The sequence below is a fragment of the Pezoporus wallicus genome, unplaced genomic scaffold, assembly GCF_028554395.1.
Source record: "Pezoporus wallicus isolate ANWC-B61680 ecotype Strahan unplaced genomic scaffold, APGP_CSIRO_Pwel_v1 contig_608, whole genome shotgun sequence".
NCBI lineage: Eukaryota > Metazoa > Chordata > Aves > Psittaciformes > Psittacidae > Pezoporus > Pezoporus wallicus.
Window position 1 is genome coordinate 1,049,436 of NW_026639059.1, and position 11,768 is coordinate 1,061,203.

Consider the following 11,768-nt stretch of genomic DNA (forward strand, 5'->3'; position numbering starts at 1 on the left):
CTGTAATTTGTTTCTGTGGCTACTTTAATGTTTTGGCAAAGATGTCTCTAGACCATGACACCAAGAATAAGACTTGTCTTGTCACCAATCAAAATCCAGCAGTGTTCTATTAAATGGAAAAAAAAAACCACCACGTTATAATCTTAAGGAAATTTGAGCAACAGATTGTCACAGAAATTATTTATTATAAATAGTAAAGGACCGGTTATTTACCAAGTAAATGGCAACATTAATCTAGTTTGATTCTATGAATTCTTATGATTCTATGATTCTAATTTGTATTTTAAGTCTTTCTGCCTGAAGCAGTGTCCAGCAACTCATTAAATGCAACCTAAATTACAATTAGAATAGGAATACCACCAAAATTACATTTGTCTTGGCTAACTATAATTCATAAGCTCATTTGGAAGCACCTGCAAGCAGCATTTGTTGCCAAATAGAGAAGGCAAGATTATGTTTCGTTTGACACGATAAATTTCCTAAAGTACAGAATTCAAAACGTTTGCAGAACAAAGAACTGCTTGTAACCATGGCTGATTATAATTATGAGTAGTTCGGCACTGCTGAGGTACCTTGGAGTACTCATTGTTTAACCTGGAAACAATCTGAATTAAAGTATACTGTTAGTATTGCCTGAGAATATGCATGAAATAGAGAGTCTCCCTGGTTTAATCACTAGAATGTCACCTTTGGGAATAAGTGAAAGTGTTGTGATCAGAAAGTTGTTATGCTAAAACAATTTGAAGGTAAATAAATAAATAAGCAAATAAAATAAAACCTAACAACAAAAGCAAAAAAAAAACCAAACTAAACCAAAACACCTCACGGTAGACTAAATCAAGCAAACCAAACCAAAACACTGAAAAAAAAAAAAAGCAGTTTCTCTCAAAACTCATGAAAGATGAATTTCAGATTTTAAGTAAACAGATGCAACATGGAGATACCTTCCCAGACTGTTTTATATGCTGGTTATTGAACTTTTTTTTTTTTCCTTATAGCTTCAAATACATTATAAAATACAGAAAATCTGGTGTCATTTTACCAAAATACTAAAGCATATTCAAGGTTTCAAGACAGACTTATTTTCCCAAGGTTATATGCCTGTAACTAACCATAGCAGCCTTCATTAGCATTACCCAATCTCTCACAAAAACACAAAGAAAAAGCACATGTGTTTTTCTGGCAAAACTTTGCATCCATAAACTCTTATTACGCCAGTCTTTCAATACCGCAGTTCTTTGATCTGCAGCAAAATCCAGGTGAACACAACAGTTAATTTCAATGCCATCTTCAAAACTCATAAAACTATTTGCAGAAGTGTTCAGTTAATTTGCTAGGAAAAGGCAGTAATTTTTTACCAATCTCAGTCTTTTGTGGAGTTGAGTTTGTGATGGCAGCTGTGGTCTGCTCTTCCTTGTAACCTTCTAATGCTGCCTGTGACAAGGTGTTCATGTTGCTAGATCGATTTGCTCACAACATGATGTTTGCTCTACCTATGTATTCTGAAAATGGAGAAGTCTCAGGGGCTCGGTACTGTACGCATAGCCTAGAAGTGTCGCTACTGTCATTTTCCCTCTTCACATATGTGCCAGTTTGGATCTCATTGTATCTGAATGTGTCCTGGGTTCAGCAGTAGCAGTCAATTTTTCTCCTTCTTGGTAGCTAGTGAGCACTGTGTTTCGACTTTCAGCCTGGGAACAGTGCTGATAACACCAATGTTTTCAGTTGTTGCTAAGTAATGATTACCCTGACCAAGGACTTTCTGAGCCTCATGCTCTGCCAGGGAGGAGGGGAAGCCGTGAGGAAGCAGAGACAGGACACCTGACCCAAGCTAGCCAGGGAGGTATTCCATACCACAGCACGTCATGCTGGGGGGGGTAACTGGGAGTTACCCAGAAGGACACGGGGTCTTCCGGGTCGTACTCGTTTCTCAGCGGGTGGTATCGTATTCTCTTCCCTTGTTATTTTCTCTTATCATTGCTGTCATTGGTGGTAGCGGTGGTGATCTGTGTTGTACATTGGTTGCTGGACTGTTCTTGTCTCAACCCGTGCGAGTTGCATTCTTTCGATTCTGCTCCCCATCCCTCCGGGAGTGGGGAAGGGGAGAGCCCCCAGGGGAGGGGGTGGGGAGCAGGCCTTGACTGCTTCCAACCCGGCACCACTCAGTGGGAGTGAGAGAACGAGCTGTCTGTCTAGGTTTAAACCACAGCAGAATGGCAAGTAGCACTCCATCAGATTGAGATTTTCTACCGAGTCAGTCGCAACCGAAAGCACCATTATCCCAGACTTGACCTGATTCTGCAGGTTATAGTTTATCCATGAATTATGCCACGCATGGTGACAGGCTTGCGACTGACACCTTTTTCTTGACTGTATTAAAGCTCAATACTGGGGGAACATGATGGAAAAGCCTCCTGCTTATCTGATGTGCAGCAATGTCAGAACTGTGAAGGGCTTTAAGCTGCACCGGTACTCCACAGATATGGGCCTAATCAAATAAACCCAGCCAAGTACAATATTACTTTATTTAGTAACAGTCAAAATCAAAGAAATCTGTCCTTACTGATAGTTGCTGTCATGGCATTTATTTTAATCACCACTGGTTATTATAGAAAACACAAAGACTAATTGAAGTTTACCAAGAAGCCTGATTGACACTGCTCAAGGTTGTCATGTTCCGATTAACCAATTGTCTGTATATGAATTGATAAGGTTTTAATTAAGATCTTGGAGTCCAAGGGCAGTTTTGCATTTTAGTAAGGTTGGCTCAGCTATGAATCTTAGGTACGCTTCTCAAAGCTCATAGAGATAGCAACATGATGTAAACAATCTCTGATTCTAATACATGACTGAAGTGATAGAAAGGAGTAATAACATTCAGAAGCCACAGTAACATAGGGAATGTTCAGTCTCTTCTGATCTAGGATATTATGAAGTTTCCTGTTCTTCAGAAAAAGGAAGTAAGAATGTGAGCTTACGCTTCTGCCTGATCTCTTCTACAACTCCAAAGCACATCAAAGCAACCACTTCTTTTTAGAAAAATTACTGAATAGTGGGGTGCAAAAATTGCCATGCAAGCATAAAGTATTTGCCATTGCTGACAATGTCTGCAGTTCAGCTGTCAGCTGTAGACTCTGATCATGTCCAGTGGAACTGGAGTTCCCAAAACTCAGCTCCAGGATGGTTATCTGATTCATGCTCAGGTCACGAAACTGAAGACTAGGCTATCAGTTCTTTGAAGAACAGACAGATGAGATTCTGTCATCAGCTAGAACCACAGACACCTTTAAATAGGTGTCTGAATTGTGACTCCTGCAGCCGCGGATGAAGCATGCTAAAAACACTTTCATTACACAAACAATCCACATGAACACTAAAGAGCTGATGATTAAGATATGAATAACCTGGGTACATCGTTTTGGATTACTGTTGTATTAATTTTAAGCTCAAAATTATTTGTAACAGCTGCTTTTAAAGGATCTAGACGTTATCAGCAGCCTGACAAACTGTATTTCCTAAAATGATGGGAAGGAATTTCTTTTCTCCTGCATTTCTCTCCCACAAGAAATTCTTCTAAATACAATAAAAAATATCTGAATAATCATCACCTGTAGGTGGTGGGAAACATGTTTTGCTGGTTTGGGTGGTTGGATTTTTGGGCGAGGGTTGGTTTGATGTGTCCCACCCCCAGGCTGTGTGTCAGAGCTTCAGTTCAGGACATTTTAAAAGCAAAATCTCAAGGATGTCAACAGTTACAGCAGTCCACAGTTTGCCATCACTCATGTGCTGGGCTTCACTATAGGATGCTTTCTGGATTTTAGCTTTTTAATTACTATTGCTATATCTGATTTGTCAAGATGGACAGTGTTTTCAAAGGCATACTCTGTACCAGGAAGAATTTGCTTGTCTAGGCTGACATGGTTTCAGCAGTGACCATTTTTGTTACAATCCCAGCCTTTTGTTATTGCTCCACAATGTTTTGATGAATTGGCTTTGCTTGACTCTTCATTAGAAGTTGGTTACATTTGTACTGGTTTATAAATATAGCACTGAGCATGTGAAACTGAATATGTGATCACTTGGTTACAGATCTGATGCTGATGAAATAAATGTCAAAGTCATAGACTCCAAAGTGCAGCTAATTATAAACGTGCTGGTATCAACAGTCACAATGCTTTTTATAATTCTTCCATTTGGAATTACAGGTGTCTTATTTTGAAGCAAGGGTAACTATTAAAGCTTCTTAAATTTTGGCTGAAGGACTGTAACAGATAAGAAGAGCTCAAGTTCTGTATCTGAGTATTCAGGTGTGAGAGCCTGAGCAGTGGCTGTAGCATTTTTCAGGGATGTGTATTCTTTTGGGGCAGAAGATATACTTTTTGATTAATAATGTGAAACCATTATAACAGACTAATTTGCATCATTATCAATAGCCAAAGGCAGGAGTGAGGGGAATATCTGTGTCTCTGCTGGGTGATTTCTCACTTAGAAGCATAGAATCATAGAATAATTAGGGTTGGAAAGGACCTTAAAATCATCAATTTCCAGCCCCCCTGCTGTGAGCAGGGACACCTCACACTACGCCATGTCACCAAAGACTCTGTTTAACCTGGCCTTGAACACCGCCAGGGATGGAGCATTCACAACTTCCCTGGGCAACCTATTCCAGTGCCTCACCACCCTCACAGTAAAGAACTTCTGCCTTATATCTAACCTGAACTTCCCCTGTTTAAATTTTATCCCGTTACCCCTTGTCCTACCACTGCAGTCCCTAATGAAGAGTCCCTCCTCAGCATCCCTATAGGCCCCCTTCAGATACTGGAAGGCTGCTATGAGGTCTCCACACAGCCTTCTCTTCTCCAGGCTGAACAGCCCCAACTTCCTCAGCCTATCTTCATACAGGAGGTGCTCCAGTCCCCTGATCATCCTCATGACCCTCCTCTGGACTTGTTCCAACAGTTCCATGTCCTTTTCATGTTGAGGACACCAAAACTGCACACAATACTCCAAGTGAGGTCTCACGAAAGCAGAGTAGAGGGGCAGGATCACCTCCTTCGACCTGCTGGTCACGCTCCTTTTAATGCAGCCCAGGATACGGTTGGCTTTCTGGGCTGTGAGTGCACACTGAAGCTGGCTCATGTTCATTTTCTCACCAATCAACACCTCCAAGTCCTTCTCCTCAGGGCTGCTCTAAACCTCTTCTCTGCCCAACCTGTAGGTTAGGAGAGCAAGGCTGTATCATACCCAGAAAAGAAATGTTTTCTGAAAGAAACATTACTTTTTCATTCAAAGACAGGATTTGAACTTATACTGATCCAGACTGCTACTTCTTGCCATAAGCAGTAAGAGTGAAAGTTTCAATGCCTCCTGACCTTTCCCTTGCGCTATTGTACAAGGTATGCATACATAGCGCTAAGAAAAAGCTATTCAAGAGTTTATGAACTTGTGTACTTAAAGTACAAGCTATGTACAATGGAATCTACACCAAACCACATCCAAAATAGAATTTTTTTTCCATGAAACATGCTCAAGTGACAGATTTAATACTCAGTATTAGATTTAAACCCACTGTCCATGTCTTCTCCTTTCTACTGTTGTTTCTCATCATCAAGACAATTTATCCTAAATAGCAAGAAATGAGAAAAGAAGCCTGGATAACACTGAGTAGGGAGGAGAAGGGTACACAGCGTTCGTTATCAGCGGTATAAGGCAGGAACAAATGAACAAAATGCACCCTAAAGCAGATTTACTGTGTAGACCTCTATAGTGCAAGGTGTCCAATGTAATTAATCTCTGTGAAAATATGTCCTAACAGAAAATGTCTGCTGATATCATCCAGAACAGGTCAGTATCATGTCTGGTAAAAACTGGGTATTCTAATTTGCCCTGTTACAGGACATTTTGGATATTAAAAGAAGTACTTGGATTCCAAAAGGGAATATATGGGAATTTCACTTAATGACTTCACACTGGTGGGTATGAAATGACTCTGCTCTCTTCCTGGCCCATGCAGCTGAAATGGTACACAAGCTCATTTTGAAAATAACGCACTGGATGTTAAGCACCTGCTAAGTTGTTCTAGTGCCATAGCTTTATCATGAGCAGAAAGCTCACCTCTTCCTCTGATCCTTTGTGGCTTTTTCACGACAAAGTGTTTCATAACTACTTATTAATGTACCTTGTGTATGGTAATCCTGCTCAGTTCAGGGACGATGGAAACCTCCTGTGGAGCAGAAGGGCAAAAGCTCGCTTGATCTTGATTTTCAGTCCAAATACAGATCATGAAAGTGGGGCCTCACGATCCTTCTGGCTTTTTAGATTTTAAGCAGGAGGTGTCAGAAAAGTTACCACAGGGATAACTGGCTTGTGGCGGCCAAGCGTTCATAGCGACGTTGCTTTTTGATCCTTTGATGTCGGCTCTTCCTATCACTGTGAAGCAGAATTCACCAAGTGTTGGATTGTTCACTCACTAATAGGGAACATGAGCTGGGTTTAGGTTGTCGTGAGACAGGTTAATTTTACCCCACCGATGATGTGTTGTTGCAATAGTAATCCTGCTCAGTACAAGAGGAACCACAGGTCCAGATCCCTGGTGCGTGTGCTTGGCTGAGGAGCCACTGGTGCGAGGCTACCATCTGCGGGCTTATGACAGAACGCCTCTAAGTCAGAATCCTGCCTAGACACTTGATGTTGCGCTGTTGGGTCATCGGTCGATAGAGATTGACCCAGGAAATGGCAGTCTAGATCAGAATGTGTGGGTAAAGCTCTTCCCGAATCTTCGTTAGCGAAGACAGGCCTTCCTCATAGGAGAAGGAAAACTCCTGTCTTCAAACCCGGGCTGATGGAGCTCGTCTGGCCTTGTAAGGTCTCCCATCAAAGAGAAGGACACTCTTACAAGACCTACGACCTGCGGACTTTGCCGTCACCATCCTAGCTAGCTAGGCTGTGGCAGTTAAACCTCAGGTGTAAACGGTGGAGCCAGTTCTGCACACGCTGTGCCTCACCTAAAAAGTCCACTGCGCAGGCTGGAAGGGCTCACTCTCACTTGTCTGTATGGACAGGTGAGGGTCTAAACGGCAGGTGACAAGGGGCATGGGAAGCTGCAGATCCAACCTTGCATGCAGGCGGACCAGCACATGGGTGGCTTGAGATCGCTCAGGAGATGACAGTCCTGGTCAGACACTTCCTGATTGCCTAAGCAGCCTTTTTTCCAACCGGATTTGTGTATCCCACATGCCCTTGGTCATCGTGCTTGTAGTAAGCGCGGTTAAAGCCCTTCCCAAATCTTAGCTTGTGAAGCCAAGCCATCAATGTAGCAAATGTACTTTATGGACTTAGCTAAACAAAGTAAATGCAGGTTGTTCATTTTTGGCCCTTGACTTGGGACCAGTGAAGTGACAGAAGGGTCCACCTGGTTGGAAGTAGTCCTGCCAGTATCTCTCCTCCAAGAAAGGTTGTAACTATCCATGCCTACACTATCTGCTATAGAGTGACTGTGGGTTAGATCAGATTTTCATCTTACTCAGACTGGTAGCTCTGAGTGTTCTTTCCCGTATGTTTTTAATGTTAGCTTTGTAGAGCTAAAATTTGACATTAAGCTAAACAAATCCTTATTTCATAGCATGCACATAGGTAGAGTCCCGATATTAGCTTTTATGGATGTGTTAATTCCAATTAAACAACTCTCATTTAGACATGTACGGAGAAGAACCCAACTCTGTCTTTAGACGTACTGCCCAACCTCCCTAATTGTTGAGAACTTACTCCCTTCACTTGCCAGGATTTTTCTAGGAGCTACAGCTTCCACTTAGCTCTATTTCAGTCTGAACCTGTTTCCTTTAAAAACCGATAAGGCATTTTAGGCCATGAGAGAAAATTTATTTCCTCTTTCTACAGCCTTTCTTTTGCTGTGGTGTGTGGCTTAACTGAGAAGGAAAAAGTTCTATATTCAAGTTTGGGCTCCTGAGCGTGTTCCAAGCCTAAGCCAAAAGGCTTTAGGGAATGCCGTAGGACACTGGAGCTGCAGGAAGGTATCAAGGGTATCTATGTATATCTCCTCAGGGTCCAGTGATTAGCAGCATAGGGTTTTCTGACTGTCAGTTTTCTTTAATAACAACTTGTGAATCTAAATTCTGCAAACTTGCATTTTTTAAAAATTTCTACTTAACCTTTACAACACATTTTATGGTGGTGAATCTGATAATTTAATATAAAGCTTTATATGAAGTGTTTTCTTTTAAATCTATTCTGATAATTTACTTGGATGAGATTTGATTTTGTGTTACGGAAATTAATATTGCATCTTCTGTACAGCACCCATTTATAGACTATCCTAACTTTTTCTCAGTGATTTGGGTTTTTTTGGGGGGATGGTGGTGTAAGTTGTTGGGTTTTTTTTTCCTTATAGAACTAGAAAAGCTACTTAATGTTAACATTTTTTTTTCAACTTAACAATGTCACCACAGAAGGAGGCATCCAGGGTCAGTGAAGTATTTGAGCTTCATAATATTAGTAATAAAGTGAAAGGATTGCAGTATACAAAGTATTTATGAACAGATGAAGGAAAAAGATCTAATGGGACAATGACAAGAGAGCAAAGACAAGAAAGTTAACTATTTGAATAGTTAAAAATACTGTAAGGTAAATGCGCATAGTTTAGTCAAACATTAGAGCTAGACTGAATAACAGAGGGCAGTTGAGCAAGCAGTGTGAAATAAAAGGTCAATGTTCATGCACAACAGTGCACACTGGGACCTGTACTTACATCTAATAAGCAATTATGTGGGTAAAATGAACAGCATTCACTCAAAACCACACAAAACTTAATGATTTTATTTTTCTTGGCTAAAAAAAAGACAATTTTCCTAGAATTTATATTAGTTTGGTTCTGTCTTCTTCCCCCATGCAACCTTGTATCATCTCATAAAATCATCATGTGAAATACTTTCAGTTCAGGACTTCCATCATAATTTTTAGTAGCTGTAAGACTTAACTGCAAAAAAATAGCCCAATTTCAGTCATCACACTTAGTTTCTTCATCTAAGAAGCTGAGGACAACTTCCTAGTACAGGAGATGGAGAGCCTAACCAGAGGAGAGGCACTGCTGGACCTGTTGCTCACTAATGCAGAACTTACTGGAGAAGTCAAGATTGGAGGTAGCCTGGGCTGCAGTGATCATGTCCTGGTGAATTTCTCTGTCTTGAGGGGTACAGCATGAGCAAAAAGTAAAGGATCCCAAACCTCAGAAAAACAACCCTTTGGCTGTTTAGAGCACTAGTTTTGAGACCATTTAAGGAACCTGAATGTGCTTAAGTCCATGGCACCTGTTGAGATGTGTATTTGGTTTGCTTGGTGAGGTTTTGGTAGCTACCAGAAGCTTCCCCTCTATCCGATAGAACCAAAGCCAGCCAGCTCCAGGATGGACTCACTGCTCACCAAGGCTGAGCCCATCAGCAGTGGTGGTAGTGGCTCTGATATAGCACAGTTAAGGAAGGAGAAAAGAGCTGCTGCAAAGCAGCAGCCAAAAACAGGAGTGAGAATATGTGAGAGCAACAGCTCTGCAGACACCAAGGCCAATGCAGAAGGAGGAGAGGAGGTGCTCCAGTGCTGGAGCAGAGATTTCACCTGCAGCCCATGGTGCAGCCCATGGTGAGGCAGCTGTGCCCCTGCAACCCATGGAGGTCCATGAAGGAGCAGATCTCCACCTGCAGCCCATGCAGGACCCCATGCCTGAGCAGGGGGATGCCCAAAGGAGGCTGTGACCCTGTGGGAACACTGTGCTGGAGCAGGCTTCTGGCAGGAGCTGTGGCTGCTTGGAGAGAGGAGCCCAAACTGGAGCAGGTTTGCTGCAGGAATTGACCCTGTCGGGACCCACACTGGAGCAGTCTGTTCCTGAAGGACTGCACCCATGGAAGGGACCCACGCTGGAGCAGTCTGCTCCAGAAGGACTGTACCCATGGAAGAGACCCCACGCTGGAGCAGGGGAAGAGTGTCAGAAGTCCTCCCTTGAGGAGGAAGGGCCAGCAAAGACAACTTGTGATGAACTGACCACAACCCCCATTCTCTGTTCCCCTGCTTGGCGGAAGGAGGTTGACAAATCGGGATTGAAGCTGAGCCCAGGAAGAAGGGAGGTGTGGGGAGAAGGTATTTTAAGATTTGGTTTCCTTTCTCGTTTCCTGCTCTAATTTCATTAGCTATAAATCACTTTCTTTAGTCCAAGTTTGCCCATAATGGTAATTAACAAATGATCTCTCCATACCCTTACCTACATCCACAATCCTTTTGTTGTATTTTCTCTCCCCTGTTCAGCTGAGAAGGGGGAGTGACAGAGTAGCATTGGTGGGCACCTGGAATCCAGCCAGGGTCAGCCCAGTGCAGATGCATCTGTGGGTCCTGAGGAAACTGGCAGGTAAAGTGGCTCAGCCACTATCCATTGTATTTCTGAAGCTGTGGCAGTGAAGTTCCCCAAGACTGGAAAGGGGAAATATAATCCCCATTTCTAAAAGGAAAAAAAGGAAGACCCAAGGAACTACAGATCAGTCAGTCTCACCTCAGTGCCTGGCAGTGGAGTGGGTCCTTCTGGAAACTATGCTAAGGCACATGGAAAATAAGGTGACTGCTGACAGGCAGCGTGGCTTCATAGAGGGCAAATCATGCCTGACCGCTTTGGTGGATTTCTATGATGGGGACACAACACTGGACGACATGGGAAGAGCAACCGACTTATTCTACCTGGACTTGTGCAAAGTGTTCAACACTGTCCCACACGACATCCTTGTCTCTAAATTGGACATCAATTTGATGGATGGACCACTCAAAGAACTGTCTGGATGGCTGCATGCAAAGAGTTGTGGTCAATGGCTCAATGTCCAACAGGGTACCAGTGACAAATGGTGTCCCTCAGGGGTTGGTGTTGGGATGGATCCTGTTCAACATCTTTGCCACTGACATGGACAGTGGGACTGAGTGCGCCCTCAGCAAGTTTGCTGATGACACCAAGCTGTGTGGTTCGGTTTATACCCTGGAGGGAAGGAATGCCATCCAGAGGGACCTTGACACGCTTGTGAGGTGGGCTGATGCCAACCTTATGAAGTTTAACCATGACAAGTGCAAGGTCCTACACCTGGGTCAGAGCAATCCCAGGCACAGCTACAGGCTGGGCAGAGGAGAGATTCAGAGCAGCCCTGCGGAGAAGGACTTGGGGGTGTTGATGAGAAGCTCAGCATGACCCAGCAGTTTGTGCCTGCAGCCCAGAAAGCAAACCTTGTGGTGGGCTGCACCAAAAGGACTGTGATCAGCAGGTCAAGGGGGGTTATTCTTCCCCTATACTCTGCTCTCGTGAGGCCCCAGCCTGCAGTAATGGGTCCAGCTCTGGGGCCCCAACACAAGAAGGACATGGATCTGCTTGAGGAGGTCCACAAAAACAATTAGGGATGCACCACCCCCTGTATGAGGAAAGGCTGAGATAGTTGGGCTTGTTCAGCCTGCAGAAGAGAAGGCTCCAGACTTCTCTAATATACAGAGAACCTATAGCAGCCTGCCAGTACTGTAAAGAGGACCTACAGGAAATATGAGGAGGAACTCTTTATCAGAAAGTTCAGTGATAGGACAACGGTAACAGTTTTAAACTGGAAGAGAGTAGATTTAAATTAGATATTAGTAAGAAATTCTTTACTGTGATGGTGGAGAGGCATTGGAACAGGTTGTCCCTGGCAGTGTTCAAGGCCACGCTGGATGGGGCTTGGAGCAATCTGGTCTTATGGAAGGTG